The 17,084-nt window shown below is 39.7% G+C and overlaps 1 protein-coding gene across 8 annotated transcripts in view; it reads right to left on the bottom strand.

Moving 5' to 3' along the window:
* The window catches only part of BCHE (butyrylcholinesterase), an 88,722-nt gene that overhangs the window by 29,679 nt on the left and 41,959 nt on the right, over window positions 1-17,084 (bottom strand). The window contains exon 1 of one of the 8 annotated variants that reach the window (XM_052686136.1): window positions 2,227-2,366. The exons of the other annotated variants lie outside the window; for them this stretch is intronic. The gene's annotated coding sequence lies outside the window, so the exon portion shown is untranslated. Of the gene's footprint in view, window positions 1-2,226; window positions 2,367-17,084 lie in introns of those variants that run through there. 8 annotated transcript variants of the gene reach the window in all.

Here is a 17,084-nt window from a genome sequence, read left to right as displayed (position 1 = left end):
TGACAAGTAATATATTTTTATAAGTTAAAATTAACATAGAAAAAAAAAAGTTTTTGTTTTGTTTTTGTTTATTTTAATTTACACTATTGGGGCTTCATAGTTTAAGTATGGCCTGGTCTTTTCTCCCTAAGAACTTAGTAATAGCTAACATTATATTAAAGCAAAGGATATAGATATTATGTATCCCGTTTAAGCAGATTAGTAGTCCTATATGCAACAACCTTTCCAAACACTCTAACAAACACTCAGCTTCATCCTCTCAAAGTCAGAAAACTAGCATTTACATAAACCAATTTCTATATCTTACATATTTGAAAACATTCAACAAAGCTTTTCTCTATTTTTTCCTTATTGCCCTGTTGTACATAGCCTACTCTGTCCAGCCAGTTTGAACAGGCCATTCTTTGTTAATGAGAAGCACTTGTGCCCTTAAAAGGAATGTGGCTAATTTCTGTGGAAAGTACAGCTTTGTGCTTTAGACGAGCTCCTCTCCCTTGTTTGCATATTGCTAGAAATAAACTAAGAAAATAAAATAAAAAAGGAACAATTTATGCAACAGGGTTCCTGACTTTGAGATAGCATCAAACGTATGGATGAGAACCTTCAGGATCAATATTTATACTATTAATCAAGACAGGTAAACAATAGGGAAACTTGAGAAAAATGAACATGCATGTTCTGTCTTTTTATTTGGAAAAAAAAAAAAAAAAAGGGTGGTGAAAAGGGATAATAAACCTTAAGCTTTGGTCTAACAAATCCACCCAGCCTTAATCTTGGTGTGTAGGAATCTGTCCTCTTGTATGCCAAACCTCCATCAGGACTCATGCGGGGCAGCAGCCCCTACAACACTCCAACAGCCTGCAGTCCCTGCAGAGCTGCCCTCACTGGTGCTAGTCCTTTTTCGTCCATTCATTCCCACAACAAAATCTTCTAAGAGCTGGATTAGAAAAAGTATGTAAGGATTAGGGTAGGGCTAAGCTCTTTGCCCCCCACCTCACAATCAACTCAGTAATAGTAGGAAGTGTGCATCAACTACAGAGCACTGTAAGGTGGGAAAAATAATTAAGTCTACCAGTTCATTGACACTTTCTCCTCATCACATATTTATTTCTAATGCATTGACCCCCAAGACTGGGAAATAGTAAAAGGTTTCAGTGTCATTACCAGGAAAACAAATGGCAATAAGAAAAAATAAGAGATGTTAAAGGTCCCAAGGCTTTTAATGTCTACATTGTAATTAAAGTTAACTCCCTTCTGCCCTCTTCAGTAAATTAAAAAAAGAATGGGACAGGAATATAACACTGTAGTAGCACTGCAAAACACATAGGTGTAACTTTCGATCCCAAAGGCAGGAATTTTAGACGAGAAAAGAATTAAAGATTCAGTTCTGCACCACCATCCCAATGATCTCTGCAATAGCATATGTAGAAAAGGAAAAGTATGAAGCAGATCAAGATTAAAAAATGCAGGAGTTTTGTACTGCTGAATGAAAGAGTTTGCCTGCTCTCATGTTTCTCTATACCGATAAAAATAACAAGGGCAGCTTATTATGACACCTTCAGTGTATGACTAATATTACACTTAGTAAGGTTTCTTACGCTGCATTGAAACAAACCCAAAGTAAAGTTGAATTTACACTGAGAAACGTTACATGAGGAAAAACAAATATCACTTATTACTACTTAAGTAAAACAGCAGCAGAGTGCTTCAGCTCATCAACCTCAGCTGAGAAGAGATATATCATGTAATGCATTTGCATACACTAAAAAGCCAGTTTTGTGGTAGTTTTCTCCAGCTAAAGTTAAACAGAACATGCTTTTATATTCTTATTCCACAGGGGGATAACATTTATTTCAATAATTGTTTCTTCTCCCTGCAAATCTTTACCCAGCCACAAAAAATAAAATAAAAAAAAAAGAAAGAAAAAGAAAAAGAAAAATACTACATAAAATAATAAAGTCACTATTTAAATAAGAAAAGATGGCTGAATTAATAAGTGATTTCTGGCACATTTTAATTTACTCAGCCCAGGATCCCTTAAATAACACCGAGGTCTGATCCACGCGCCTGCTTACTCGTTCCATTTGCAGAGCAAAGCGAGTTTTCCCAAGAGAGCAACAAATGGGCAGAGCAGAGCGTTTTAAAAGATCACAATTCCCGTGCAAATCAAGCGGAACCGTAAATTACCCCTGGCAGACAGAGACGTGGAAACAGAGAATCACTTACCTCACTTCTATTACAAGAACTACAAAGTTTTAAAGGTTCGGGGTCTTTGAATACTTCAGGGAAAACGCAGTGTGCAGCTGCTGCTCTAAGCCCGTAAATTGGACAGTACTGACATTATAATCAACTGTTTCTGACACAAAGCTCGCGAGAGTTGGCAGCAGCAACTTGATCTGCAGGCAGCATTCCCTGTTAGCCGACATCTGCTCCAAGGCACATGGTACCGCTGGAGAAATGCTACAAAGGGAAACTCCTTTTGGGGAAAAATGAGCCATCCACTTCTATAGGAAAGGGAAGAGGCAATGATTTGATTTTTAGCACGGAGCAACACTTTGATAATCCGGGAAGATCAACAGATTTATGAATACAGTCAAACCCTGCCTTTCTTTCCTTCATCGTGCATAGAATGCTGCCCATGCCTCTCAATATTTTTTTTTGCTGTTGTTCAGCTCAATGTTAACACAATGTGAAAGTACTTCAAGTTTTTGTTTTTGCTGTAGCATAAGTCACTATTTTTGGTTATAAGGCAACTGTTGGCAGATAAAAGAGGAGTGTCTGCTGTGCAGACATGTCAACAGCTGGCAAGCATCACTGGCATTACTTGACTCACGGCCATCTGAGGGCTACAGCTGAAATTTGCTCTGCCTTATCCTGGCTTCACGGTGAAGAACTGCACCCAGATGGCATCACACAGTGCCTTCAGTCTCCTCTTAGGGTTAAAATTAGAAATCATCCCTCTGCTTACTCAGTGTGATGCCCTCCTTTCACCTGGGTCTGTTAAGTACTGTTTCCATCAGAATGCGTGGCTGGGGGTGCCAAGCCAGTGTAAGTGCCAGAGCTGTCAGGGCTGCTGCACAGACCAGGCCAGGTGGCAGGGACCTGTGGTGCTTGTGACTTGCTCCGTCTCCAGCTGGGAGCAGGACCTGTGGTGCTGCCTGACAGCATGGAGTTGATTCCTGAGAGATTATGTCAATTGCAGATGTTTTGAACTACTGAAGAAGGCAGAACAGAGAAGAGGAACGGAGGAGATAAACTGTATAAACCACCTTCATAAAACGTCTTATCAAACTCACGCCCCTGAGCTAACACATGAAATCATCCCTTGGTGCTGGGGCTCCTGAGCAGATGTACTCTCTAATGTCTCTCTAAAATAAAAATACCCACTTTTCCACTTTTCAAGGTTTGCTTCCAGTTAGAGCTCAAAACACTTACTTTCCCTCTGCTTAATAATCAAACTACAGCTCTGTTTCAATTACACAAAAGCAATATTTGGCAATGCGTAGAACAGAAATAAAGCAGAAATAAAATGTATGAAGTTTATAGACCTTGACATGGAGACTGTAAATGACTTTTTTTTTTTTTTTTTTTTTTTTTAAAAAAAAGCTAGCACATGAAATAGTGTTTTAATACAGGAAAGCTCAAGAAAGCACTGTCATGTGGTTTATTCTGATAGCTTTATGGTCTACTTTCAGGATCACATATCTGATAGGTAAATTGCAGGGACATGTTTGTGGGAGAGAATACATCCCAGATTATAAACCTCCAAATTTTTAGTGTGGAAGCATCCAATACAATTGCTAGCTTGAAATTCAGAACTCTTAGCCAGGATCTTGGTCACAGTTACATAAATAACAAACCAGGATTAATTTGGAGCCAATTTCAGAGGCAACCCCAGGTGATTAAAATATTTTAAGGGCAGTTTCCTGAATGAAGCAATATGTTTTGCCATCTGAATTAAGGCAGTTCCACATGTTCTCTGACATGCACTGACTTTCTCTAATACCTCTTTCAGGAACACTGCCAGGTGACACAGAAGAATGAATCAAAAGCCCCAAATCGTACAAGAGACCACTTAAATGAGTTATTTCTAGTGCTTAAGACAAACAGTTGTATTCTCAGTGGCAGAACAGCAGCAGGAGACTAAAATACACCCCTGAGAAGGTGACCTCATGGCAAGCGAGTATTCAGGCTGGTTTTGGGGCAGTAGGAAATGCTGTCATTTCCACCTTGGCATTAACCGGCTGCCATCAACCAAGACAGACTGTGCACATCATTATAATTCTTGACTACTCTACTGTAGTCCAGTGTTAGACCATACTTAAGAAAAGTAAGCCCTCTTTTATGATTTCTCCTCTAATTAGAAAAATTAACATATAAATTAAAGTTCCACCACAGTGAGAGTGAGAGGAAACACTTATTTTAGTTATTACTGAGCTTACTAAAAATACCTGACTGAGAATTAGAGATTAAATACACTTAACACCTTTGGTAATTCTTTGGACATTTCCCTCAGTTTTCCTTTGGGAGAATGAAATAAAAAGAAGCACACAACCAAATATATATATGTATAGAGAGAGAAAGAGAAAGATAGATAAATGGACAGTGTTCTATATATATAGAGAGATATATATTTATATATATAGATATATATATATAATAAACACACACACATTAAAATATAGATATACACCAATAATTTCAAATGTCTACATCTATCAATCTACCTATCTATCCATCAGACTATATTTTGAGGTCATGGAAACCTTTATTTAAGGCAAAGTTCTCAACAAAATCTCCATCAAATATAAGAACTCAACACATACTTATGATACAGATCTCCCACTGATGCAGGAATTTTGGCAGGAGAGGTCACATTTGGAAAGAGATTTATTTCAGATACTCCCAATGGAAAGCACACCTCTCTCCCAGGATGACCAGGCGTTCAAGGTCTGTTCAGATGAGAAGGGTCCCCTTGGTCCCCTTCTCTGGATTTGACCCTTCTGAGCCACCTGCAGCCTCAGAAAGAGCACCTGGGCTCCCATGGGAATAGCTGGGCTGAAAAGCTTTGCAAATATCACTTAAAAGTAAAGGCAATCACATGTGAAGTGCGTGATAGTACATGAAGTAGGAAACATTCTTGTTTTCTTAATTGCTAAGAAGAAAATCAAAAGAAAATTTATGCCTATCCTAGATGAAAAAAAGAGAGGAGTTTTTTATTTAAATTCCAGCTTTGGTAAGCTCCCTTGGGGCCTCAGCTATCTCCAGTCCCAAGCTGGGTTTTCCCACAGAGCAGCTGGGTGACCTTGGCTTGCACTTCTGAGAAAACTGCTACGGCCTCAGAAAAAGCTGTGAAGAAAACAAACTCAAACTGCACAAGATAAGAAAGGTGAAACTGCAGATTTGAACAGTTAGCAGCTCAAAAACTCAAGGGGGAAAAGACAGAAGCCGAAAGCTATGAAACCTTCAGGTGAAAAAATAGATGACAGGTGCTCAGTGGCAGCAAGGATCCACTTCTGCTCAAGCTTTAAAGCTTCTATTCATATTACATGACTGCGCATATGAAGATATAAACCTTTGTTTTTAAATCGAGTTTACTGTGCTTGCAAAGCATCTCTGCACAGTAGTTGTCCATACACAATGACTCTGAGATGGAACATCACCTGATTAGGTGCTGCACAACTCTGTGTATATGTTGATGTGAAACACTGACACACTGAAGAAGCCTGTTGAGGTTGCGTGTTACTAGGGGTGATTGCAGCTGTCTCCAAACCCACATGAAGTTCTGCCTTTATGCTGGTTATCTGAAGAAGCCTAATTCCAGAGGAGCTTACAGGGTGAAGATGGGTAAGCCAACAACACGGCAACACACACTAGAGCTGGGGGAATAGGTGTTTGCCAGAACCAAAAGAGCAATGAAGCAGAGCTTGGGACATCTGTGATGAGTGATTGAAATCTAAGTGTTACAGCAGGGCTTCTGTGAGCAGCAGGGGATTGTCTCAACAAAAAGCTTTTGCTGGGGAGATTAGGACCTTCCATATGTTGATCTCCTATACAATTCATTTACAGAGACAACTGCTATTCTACTGATTTCTAACGTTCTGAAATGCCATCACCCTAACCCTTGATGAGCCTTTCTGGACTGTGACAAACACAGAATAGGTCTGCTCTGCCCAGGCAACCTCAGATGTTGTTTGTGACCAGCAGAAATTCCCAACAACATTTCTATTAACAGTCATGAGAGCCAACTGATCTGAAAGGAAATTTGATAACATCAGGAAAGATGTCTTGGGTACATATCATGAAAATGGATACCAATTTATTAAATATACAGAAGACAATAACATCCATATAAGCCATTAAACATGATTATATTTTCCTCTTATTGGTTCAATTATAATCTACTTCAGCTTTCTTCTTATTACTCTAATTATAGGTTGGTATAATTTCCTCTTTATTAGCACAATTATGGCCTGCATTTTTATAAAACTCTTGGAGAAATCTGAGCCAATGAGGAAATACATCCAGTTGAAAAACAGAGGCATTACTGTTATTATTTCTTTTGAATGTTCATTTACTCTTAATCTCCTATGGTATTCTTACATAACCCATTATTTTGTTTCATATAAGGATTAGATTCAATAAAGAAAGTAAAGAATGATTAATGTATGCACAACATGTCTTGCATGACAGTATTATAGACTCAATGTTTAGTATGCAAGTAAACAGGCTAGGCTGAAGCATCAGCAAAGAGCTGAAATTTTGTGTGAGCTTAATAAGGTAATCTGACACACACAAAAACTTCTTATTTGTTGTCTTATGATAATATATTCGTCAGCTAAAGTCATTAGCTATCCGATGAACCAAAAGCAGAAATGCCCAAGCAACACCTGGGCAGTTCTGAAAAACCAAAATTGCCTACCACGGATGGTAAGAAGTTTAGTCAGTAACAACCCATCCTTTATCTGTGAATATCTAGAAAGTTTCAATCTAATCTTGAATAGGGAAGGTGAAAACTTCCCAATTCCCAATCCTCACACTTTGTTTTAGACCTCATCACTAATACAATTTTCCATCTTTCAGTTTTGGTGTCAAAGATGTGTTTCTCTAATGAAAAAGCCATAGAGCTGTTCAAAGGCTTAGCTTAAGTCATTGCTGATTTCAGATTCAATTTCATCCAACACATTGAAAGAACTGAGGCTCACACCAGGACCCGGTGGGACCCGTGGTGGGAAATTACAATGGAAACAAGTTCAGTGTGCCCTTGTCTACTTTTCAGTAAGAGGCTCACGGCAGCTGGATGTATTGCAGCTACAGATTACAGTAGAAATAGTTTAGGTGAGGTAAAACTTCAGATTCACCAATGCCCTGTTGCTGCTCTCCATATGTCCAAAGCGCATTGGAGAGGAGATTTCTGCAACCCATGTCATTAGCAGTCAGGCTACACCTATCCAATAATTCTGCTCAAGGAGGAGGAAGGTGTTGCTGATGGTCGCTGGCATCAGCCCACATGTTATATTTTTCCTTGCTACGATCACCTAGATCAAAACTCTGAAATATTCCAGTTATTTTTCCCTTACTTTCTGTAATTCACAGAGGATTTGATCTCTTTGCCTACGTGATTCGTGAAAGAAATACAACCCCATGAAAAACAGATGACCCTAGAAGAGGTTGCACTTATTTTGTTACCCCATTGCCCAAAGCGCTTAGGCACACTGACTTCTTGCCATAGGGCCATGCCCAAAGATTATTATGCTTATGGGAACTCAGGCACTGCTGAGTGCTGCTATAGTCCTGTCAAAAAAGCAAAATTCTCAGGCTGAGTGACTTTTGAACAGAAGGCCCCTTTGCTCTGTGGATGTGCAAGTGCTGTGTAATCATGAAACTCATTATAAACATCTGTGCAAATTTTTCAGGAAGATGCTACGATTTGTGAATATTGGGTAATTCATCACTGTACCATCTGCTTGAAAAACAGTCATCAGAGCAGGTGGCATCGTGGCAAAGCACAGTACACTCCCACAGCTTCTGCTACATGTCTATATGTTAAGTAGGCAACATTAACTTAAATGCAATACTATTTGATGCTGAATACATGCTTGCAGGAGAATTTTGAATCCAACAGAGTTCTTGAAACACTGATCACATTCAACTATTACAAAACAATACTTTGCATGAGCTACTCATTCATTAGCCAACTTCATTAGTTCCTTACGTATATTCCATTCATGATTGCTCTGTGCCAGTTTCCTGATGGATGAACTGATAAACTTCTCTTTACCCTCTCTCATGTTTGCTTGCACTAACAAAGCCAGAACAACACTGACTTTCCACAGACCATTCCTATGTATCACGCAGTAGGATTTCAACATCATAACCAATCTGTACATGTAATTTCCCTCAGCTCAGGCTGGAGCAGGTTGATGAGGAAAAGAAGAGCTCAGCACACACAGGCAGAACGCGGCACTGCAGGCAGACTCAGCTCAGAGACATTGAGCAGCAACAGGAACATTATGATGCTCTGCTCATTCTCTTGTTTCTGCCTGAAGGCAGGTTCAGTACAAACCGCACAGAGAGAGCCTGCAACCTAAAGGACTTTCTGTTTTCCTTACCAGACCAGAAATACCAGGGAATTAAAAGATGCGCCCAAATCATAAGGAAGGCTGAATTTCATCAAGACACACAGGGCATTAAAACATCATCCCTCACGGTTTTGTTTAAAGACTTCGGTTTAAGAGAGATATTCAATATATTAGTGAAACTCAAAGATATTTTTGAGGGCAATCTTGAATGAAAGCAACATCTCCATTTTTCCAGGGTAAATAGAAATCCTCCCTTGGGATTCAAAGGCTGCATTTTCTAAAAGTTCGCCAAAAGCAATGATCAAAAGAATTCCCTGCCAGCTCCTCAAGGGCTCCTCAGCTGGTGGATGTCCCATGAGGAAGGACAGCCCTTAGAGCAGTCTGCCCAGGAGCTGCCAGAGCCTGTTGTTGCAGTTACAACCACAGCTGGGAATCTCCATGCACAGTAATTAATCATAATAAAGGTTGTAGTGAGGATTCAGTCTGGAAGAAGATTCACAAGGCACAGATGGAGTATCGTGGCACCAAACCACAAGCCCGCATTTTTGCCAAAGCAGCAACCCACTTGTTGAACAAAAACAAAAACCACAACCTGCAGGCAGGCATCACCACTGCTCAGGTTTAACAAGCTTTGCCTTTCAGCGCCTCAAGCATTACCTATCCTGCAGGGACACACTTTAATAGAACATCAGTGCATTTCCCAGAGACACTAGAGCAACAAAGCACAGTGGCTGAGAGTTGCTCAGTGAAAGCACTTGAGTGATTTTAACTTTCATGTTCATGCAAAATATCCTGTCAGCAGCTGATGAAAACAACCTAACATTCGGCATGTCGCACAAAGAAATGCAGAAGCCTGTGGTGTTTCCTGATTAAGCACTCTTGTCCTTAAATCAAACATGAGCTGTCCTCTCCAATGAAAGGGCATTTGTTGGTGATTAGGATTTAACCACATGAAAAGTGAAGGGCAATTTGCTAACTCTCCTTTGCTGCCTTGTCTCTTCTCCTCCTTTTATTCATATCCCCATTTTTAAGTCAGCTGCTCTCAATGTTGTCAAAAATTGTGCAAGATGCAGACCTTTAGCCTGGCCTCTCTGAATTAACTATGGGGAATTTTATTGTTAATGTATACAGAACAAATCCTTCTGTCACAAAGCAGTGCTAGGCTTTCACATCGTCGGTGTAATTTTGATTGTGATTGTAGTGGGATGAGTAAACATCAGGTGAGAGGGGTCCAAGTGAAAAAAAAAGCTTTAAATCTAATTAAAGTGGCATCTGGTGGAAGCAGAAAGATGAGGCATGCACAGACTATCATTTGTTAGTATACGCAGCCTAAATCTACAGGTAAGGCAACAAAGTTTTGTGAAGTATTTATAGGAAGCACTTTCCCATCCATTGAAAGAGAGAGGTGTTTGCCTGAGATAGGGTCAGTGAAAAACAAATCATAGAATGGCCTGGGTTGAAAAGGACCTCAAAGATCATCTTGTTCCAATCCCCTCCTATGTGCAGGTCACCAACCACCAGACCAGGCTGCTCAGTGCCACATCCACCTGGCCTTGAATGCCTCCAGGGATGGGGCAACCTGTTCCAGTTGTTCCAAAGCCTGTTCACCAGTCTCTGTGGGAAAAACTTCCTTCCAATATCTAACCTAAACCTTCCCTGTCTCAGTTTAAAACCATTCCCCCTTGTCCTATCACTATCCACCCTTATAAGCAGCCATTCCCCTTCCTGTTTATACGCTCCACTCAAGTACTGGAAGGCCACAATGAGGTCTCCTTGGAGCCTTTTCTTCTCCAAGTTAAACAAGCCCAGTTCGCTCAACCTTTCTTCATAGGAGAATGAAGTCAGGAGCTTTTGGCAGGAGGTGGCATCTCAATAGCAGCACCCACAAGAGATAGACTGAGGACAAGTGGCTCGTATTTGGAACTCAAGTTCTGACTGCCAGCTCCTGTTGTCCCCACAGTGCCTCAAAGGCATGTGAAACAGGCCTGATCAGGGCTCACCTTCACTCATTTAATATAAATCTTTGGCAAGACACACAGGACAGAATGTCAGTATGGGCTGTGAGCACTCCATTCTATATGCCTGGCATTACTGCAGTGCCACTGGTGGGCAGGACATTGGCAACGTCCCTACGCAGTCTGCCAGTACATGCCACAGCTATCAGCATATCTGACTTGGACAGGATCCCTCGAGTTTCTCTGTGGGCCAGCTGTTATATTGCATCATGTCATTGCACAGAGTGTAGCTATTAATGACTTTCAATGGGATGCACTGCATCCTGACAATGCATGCTTTAGGTGCTCCTGAATCACTGAGTCATGGGTATGGATACACCACACTGACAACTCCATAGAGGTATGATGCCAACAGGTGTTACCCACATCTGCAACAGTGCCCTATACAATTAGTAGGCCAACACACATAATGCTATTTAGTAGCAGGACAAGGAGAAATGATTTTTAAGTTGAGGGAGGGAAGATTTAGTTTGGATGTCAGGGGGAAGTTCTTTACAGAGAGAGTGGTGAGGTGCTGGAACAGCTGCCCAGAGAGGTTATGAGTGCTCCATCTCTGGAGGTGTTCATGGCCAGGTTGGATGGAGCCCTGGGCAGCTGGTCTAGCATTAACTGTGGAGGTTGGTGGCCCTGCATGTGGCAGGGTGGTTGGAGATTCGTGATCCTTGAGGTCTTTTCCAACCTGGGCCATTCTGTGATTCTGTAAGTCTATTTCCCTCAAAGGAAAAAAACCTGAAATCCCAAACCTGAGACTCTGCAGAACCACTGCATGTGAAACAATCTGAATTTAAGCACCCATCTATCCTCAGGTTAGTGACTAAGTGTTACAACCCGCTCTTCAAAAACGTAACAGAAAATATTACAGCTCATTTTCTTGGCAGACTGCCTGCATTGCTTCAATTTAGGAAGCAAACACTTTTACAATCATCACAGACATGTAAATCAGCCAAAGTTTGTGCTTATGTAGTTGCCCTCCAAATTTAAGCTGACATAAGTCATTTGATACCAATTTTGGAGCAATAAGAACAAAATGTGGTGGACACATACGGCAGCACACTGGATTCATACTATGAAATTGCTACACAAGTGGCTCTATGAAAGTAACACAGACCCTCTCTTATGCATCCTTTATTGTAGAGGTAAATGTTAAAACAGAACAATAAGTATTTTCATAAATTCCGGCACTCTTCACATTTCATGTACTTTTAATTGCACTAAAATAAATAAAACTTAAATATGAACTCAAATGCAAGCAAGCTTAATTGCATTAAGCATACTACCATACAGACTAGAGCTCTTACTCAGACCAAGACTATAACTCAGCTGTATTCAGAACTCCAGTATAAAGACAGAGTAATGAGAAACACAAGCATTTATTAGTGATGACCACCCTGTAGGAATCCTCATTGCACAAAAAAATAACATTACTTCTTAGCCAAAAGCATTTCAGCTTTTCAATGCCTCAGTAAACCTCTCTTAGGAAAATAAATAAATAAATAAATAACAATAAAATAAAATAAAAAGGATTTTTTTCTATCAAGTGCCCAAAGAAGAATCTGCTCTCAGTTTCAGCCCCAGCATTGGACTGGCGCTGCCTTTCTAGATTCAGGAATTCTGTTCAACAACTACACCAGTGCCAGTTCCACTCCTGACACGACACAGCCTGCTCTTCAAAATCAAGCAAAATAGGTAATGGAACCAACAATACTCGCAAATTCTGTCTGAGCACCTTTGCTACCCATCCCATTTCACTGCGGCATCAAGAGGAACCACCTGACCAACATCATACATCCTGGAGATATAAAGGAAAGAAGATATGCATTATTGTGTTTGAATATTCCGATTATGTTAACATATCATTTATTTTAATTCCACTGGAGCAGAAAAAGCCAATAAGCCAAACTTTTATTTTTCCTGCACATGCACTATTTTTGTCACATTGTTTTGCAGAGTGCATATTGCAAACTTATTCTTTCTAGCAATAAGCATCCAGCTATTATCTTGGAACAAAAATTTAGACACATCCAGCACAAAAATCACACAAAGTAGTTGGCCAGAACTGTGCCTTGCAGTTTCAGATTCATAGAAGTTGGACAGGAAGAGAGCTATTCATTTATCCTTTTGTACATCCTCTTGCAGTCTCGTCCTGCTTATTTATTCTGATAACCTCAGGTAAAACAGCATCTTACAAACGAACCAATGAGAAACAGTCTCAATTCTGAACAGACACCAAGGTGGCTTCCAGGGAAGGGAAAGTCCTGGATTTTCCTACGCAGATGCCTGATCTGATGAATCAGGATAACCATAAACCACCAGGTTGTGCTGTTGCCCTTAAGCACTGTGCATCACTACAGAGCTCTGCTGCTGCTCTCATCCAACAGCTGTTATTTGCCTGGAAAGACCCTCAAATCCTCAAAAACCAGAAATAAACTCATCCCTCAGACTCATTTTCCTCTTGATTTTACAGCTCAGCTTTTTTTCATAGGACTTCGGTTCGCTTTGTAAACCACTGGCAGTGTTTGCTGGCCATGAAATTCAGGTATGAAAATAAATAACCCATCTGCACAGGCTTAGGATGCAAACACTGCAAAGCTGAGCTGCGAATTGATGTTATGCTCAGTGCAGCTTCCAACAAACCACCCCTTCATGTTCATCGCTGTGGCTTACTTCCAGTATTGCACTCCCCCCTACATCCACAGACCTTTTCTGTGTCTCAAAGTTATTTCAAAAACCAGCAGTAGTGCTTACAATAGAAAAGAACATCCCACATAAATATGCTGCTCCTCCCCCCCCCATGGAAAAAGCATTAAGTTTTATGCTTATAGCACTAATCTAAGAAGCTGTGTAGCTACTGATGATGTGAAAGAGGCTGTATCACTGTTTCCTATGCAACACCACCACCTCTTCTTTCATACTCAGTGAATGGTAGTAGCACAACAGGGCAGGCATTGCTCTCACACATGATACAACTCCATCTTTCAGTTCAGAATTGGTACTGTCTTGGCTTTTGGATCACAAGTTATTTGTAGATGATGAGGTTGCTTTCTCTTCTAAAACTTCTCCAACGGATCCAACACAATTTCTGCTGTAATCACAGTAACAATGCTATAGCCTGCTTCTCTCCATCCATTTGGTATTGATGTGGATGTATATTGATGCATTCATGCTCAGAAAGGGCAGATGTTGAACAGCTGGACAGCTGTAGAGGTTATCAAATTTCCTAAGTTACCTGAGAAGGAACTACTACTTCACTGACGTCAGTATTTTAGATGGACTGATAAACATCAATATAAAACTACAGAATATTCAGAAAATTAAGTAGCAGGTAAAAATCCCCAAAGATTTGAAAGGTTAACTGTCTTGCCATATAAAGCTGATAAAAAGAAAAAGTTAATAGAGAATAAAAAGACCAAGGGAGATCACTCAGTGGTACTTGTAGGCGGCTTATGACACAACCCATGGCCACAGCCAGCTATGGAAATTTGATAACTAGAGAGTAAAAAGTAAATTTCTGCCATGGATTAAAAACCGCTCGTGAGATAGAGAAGACAAAGGAGAAGAAAGAAGTGCTAATTCTTGACATGCAGAGAGGTTAATATCGAGTGCCCCAAAGCTTGCTGCTGGGACTGATTTTTGCCAGTTTCAATCCCAGGAGTAATGTAAAAAGTGGTACCAGCCTACTCAGCAAATCTTCTGAGCTCCTCTATGGCAATAAGTGCTTGTATTTGCTTGCTTTACATCCTGCCCATGAGCCTGTCTGCTTTAACTGGTGGTAATAGCACCTGCAAGTCTATCACAGCACAAAAAGACAAAGCTTAATCTCAATGTGGTTGCTCTTTGGTAGAGATGTCCCAATGCAAGATTCAGTGTTATTTTTGATTGCTCATAAATTAGAACAAAGACAATTTTCTTTTAAACCATTCAGCGAGTCTGAAGCAGTGTAAAGGAGATACAGCTTGTATTTTTCCCTTTTATACTGAAAAAAATGCAGTCCATGCTGCAGCTGAGGACAATGCATTGCTACTTCATCTAATGAATGATATTTATCATGGAAAAGAAGCCACAACAATCACCTTTAAACTGCAAATAAACTCTGAGAGATTAGAGTCATACTACAGATTTAGGCAGACTTTAAATCTGCAAACAAATGGGATACAGTTCATTTTCCAGTAAATATAACCAATTAGGAAAAATGGTAGATGAAGACTCATGAACCAATAACCACAGATATTAATTCAGTGATGGCTGCTTCACTCCCAAAACAGAAACCTAAACAACTCAATAAAAATGTTTGCTTATTCCTCAAAAGCAGCCAGAAATAGCTAGCATGTTGCAGGTGGCTGCTATTAAGAGGATAAATCCAATACAAAATTTGCTGTTGTTCCACGTTTCCTCAATTTTGAATTTTCACTCACATGATAGAAAACAAGGAAAACATTCACTAGTAACATAGCAGGAATGTCTTCTAGACAACAGGAGCTTTAAAATGTGTTTTACACATTTAAAAGCAGTTTTACTCCCAGTACTGCTTCATTTCTGACCAGCCAAAGCAACACGGGCCTTTCAACTCTACAGCATCTCAAAAGCTGAAGAACTGATATGGTCACACCAACTAGAGAACACTGACTCAATTATCCAAAGCACATCTATCAAGATAAACAGACTAAAAACAAGGAATACTTACAATATACAATATAAATTGGTTAACTTCAGTTCTGCAAAAATAGTTGGCTTTATGATGCATTACATATTTAGGCATCATGGAAGAAGGAACTGGCAGAAAATGTTGAACATTTCAGTTCTGTAGTCAGTTGATGAAGCAATGATATAAAAAAATCAATTCTCTTATGCCAATGTGTATTGATTAATATGAATATGTAATATTTTCATGTACCTTATGCTGTAGGCCTCCTAGAAATATCTTCTTGTTCCAAAAATGCGATTGGAAGGTTTCCCAGCTTATACAGAACATTTGCTCTTTTGAGAACAGAGTAAATCATTGCATTTTACTTCAAGTTGTGCAGAGCACATTCAAAGCATATAGCATTTGCCTTTAATTCACAATGTGAGATAGCAGTTGTGAAGCCTTGACATTTCCCACAGAGGAACTCTGGAAGTCAATATTTGATTTACACCTAGACAGAAATTCAGATGATATCCATGATCTTAATTGGTATTGATTGGCATGTCTAAAATTTTCATCATATCTACGTTGACAAAAAAAGCTATATTTTTCAGTATCTCCTTTTACTTTCTATTTATAATAAAAATATAAATAAACTGATGAAGGCAATACTGAAGACAATGGTTTATTTTGTTAGAAATTTGGCAACACCATTGCCTTAGATTCTTCAGTGTTACTCATCTGTTAAGAACACTGTTTAGTCAAGCTACAAGGCCTACTAACCACAGTAATTCAAAAGCACACATTTGCTGGAGCAGGCTGATATCTTTTGCCTATTTATTTATTTTATTTTCCTCCTGAACACATTTTTTTTAAATCCTTAGAATCCTCAGGACTTCCTGCTCACCATGTCCAGGCATCTGAATTTATCAGAAATCATTACATATTATTTCACTAATTATCTGAATAAGTGTAATCTTGTTATTTCTTGCCCATTCTGATGGTAATGGAAACATCTGACAATCTCAGTCATTTGTCATTAGAACTTTTGCATCCAATTCCAGACTATAGGTAAATAAGTTTACTTACATGTGTTATCACTTCCTCCTATATTACTCTTTCAACTCCTGGATATTTATTCATAATGGAATTTCAAAGAGACAAACACCTGCTTAAGACACATTATTTTTTCTAGGTAAGCCAACCTAATTTAACCTATCTGTTTTTGGGGAGATAGTAAGCATTTACTTTATTCTCATCACCCGAACAAGGATTGTTGTAACACAATGGAAAATGGAGCAATGATAGCAGAGCAGCATGGTCCCAGGCTGCAGCAAGTAGGGATTTGCTCAAATGCAACAGCTGTGAGCACAAAGGAAACAAGCTGCTTACCTTTGGAAGGCCTCAGGTAGCAGGGATCTCCAGAAGGATACCCTTGTTTCCACTACCAACCCTTAAATGAGGTCTGGGAAGGAGTGGACACCAGCTCCAGCTCTGCTGGTCATTCAGGTTCATTGCACTGCATACACCTAAGCTCCTCTGTGTTGGCCCTGCCTTCCTGCCAGGTGTTTAATCACTACTTAGCATTTCCACTACAATTATCTACTATGACCCTACTGAACAGCATCTTTCTTGACAGAGAAAATTCATTAATGTATGCAGTATTACTGGAAAGTACATCAATCTTTCATATTACATGCCCTCTTTCTGTATAACTATTCCATCAAACCTATGCTAAACTAGCTAGAGCTACTGAATGTTACTGTTTGTCCTTGAATGCATGACTTGTTTTGATTTGACATTACAAAACAAAATAAACTCACAGAATAGTTTGAGATGAACGCAGACGCAGAAATACTGGCAAGC

This window comes from Tympanuchus pallidicinctus, unplaced genomic scaffold (assembly GCF_026119805.1).
Source record: "Tympanuchus pallidicinctus isolate F22 unplaced genomic scaffold, pur_lepc_1.0 scaffold22, whole genome shotgun sequence".
Taxonomy (NCBI): domain Eukaryota; kingdom Metazoa; phylum Chordata; class Aves; order Galliformes; family Phasianidae; genus Tympanuchus; species Tympanuchus pallidicinctus.
This window is presented reverse-complemented; position numbering and strand designations above follow the sequence as displayed.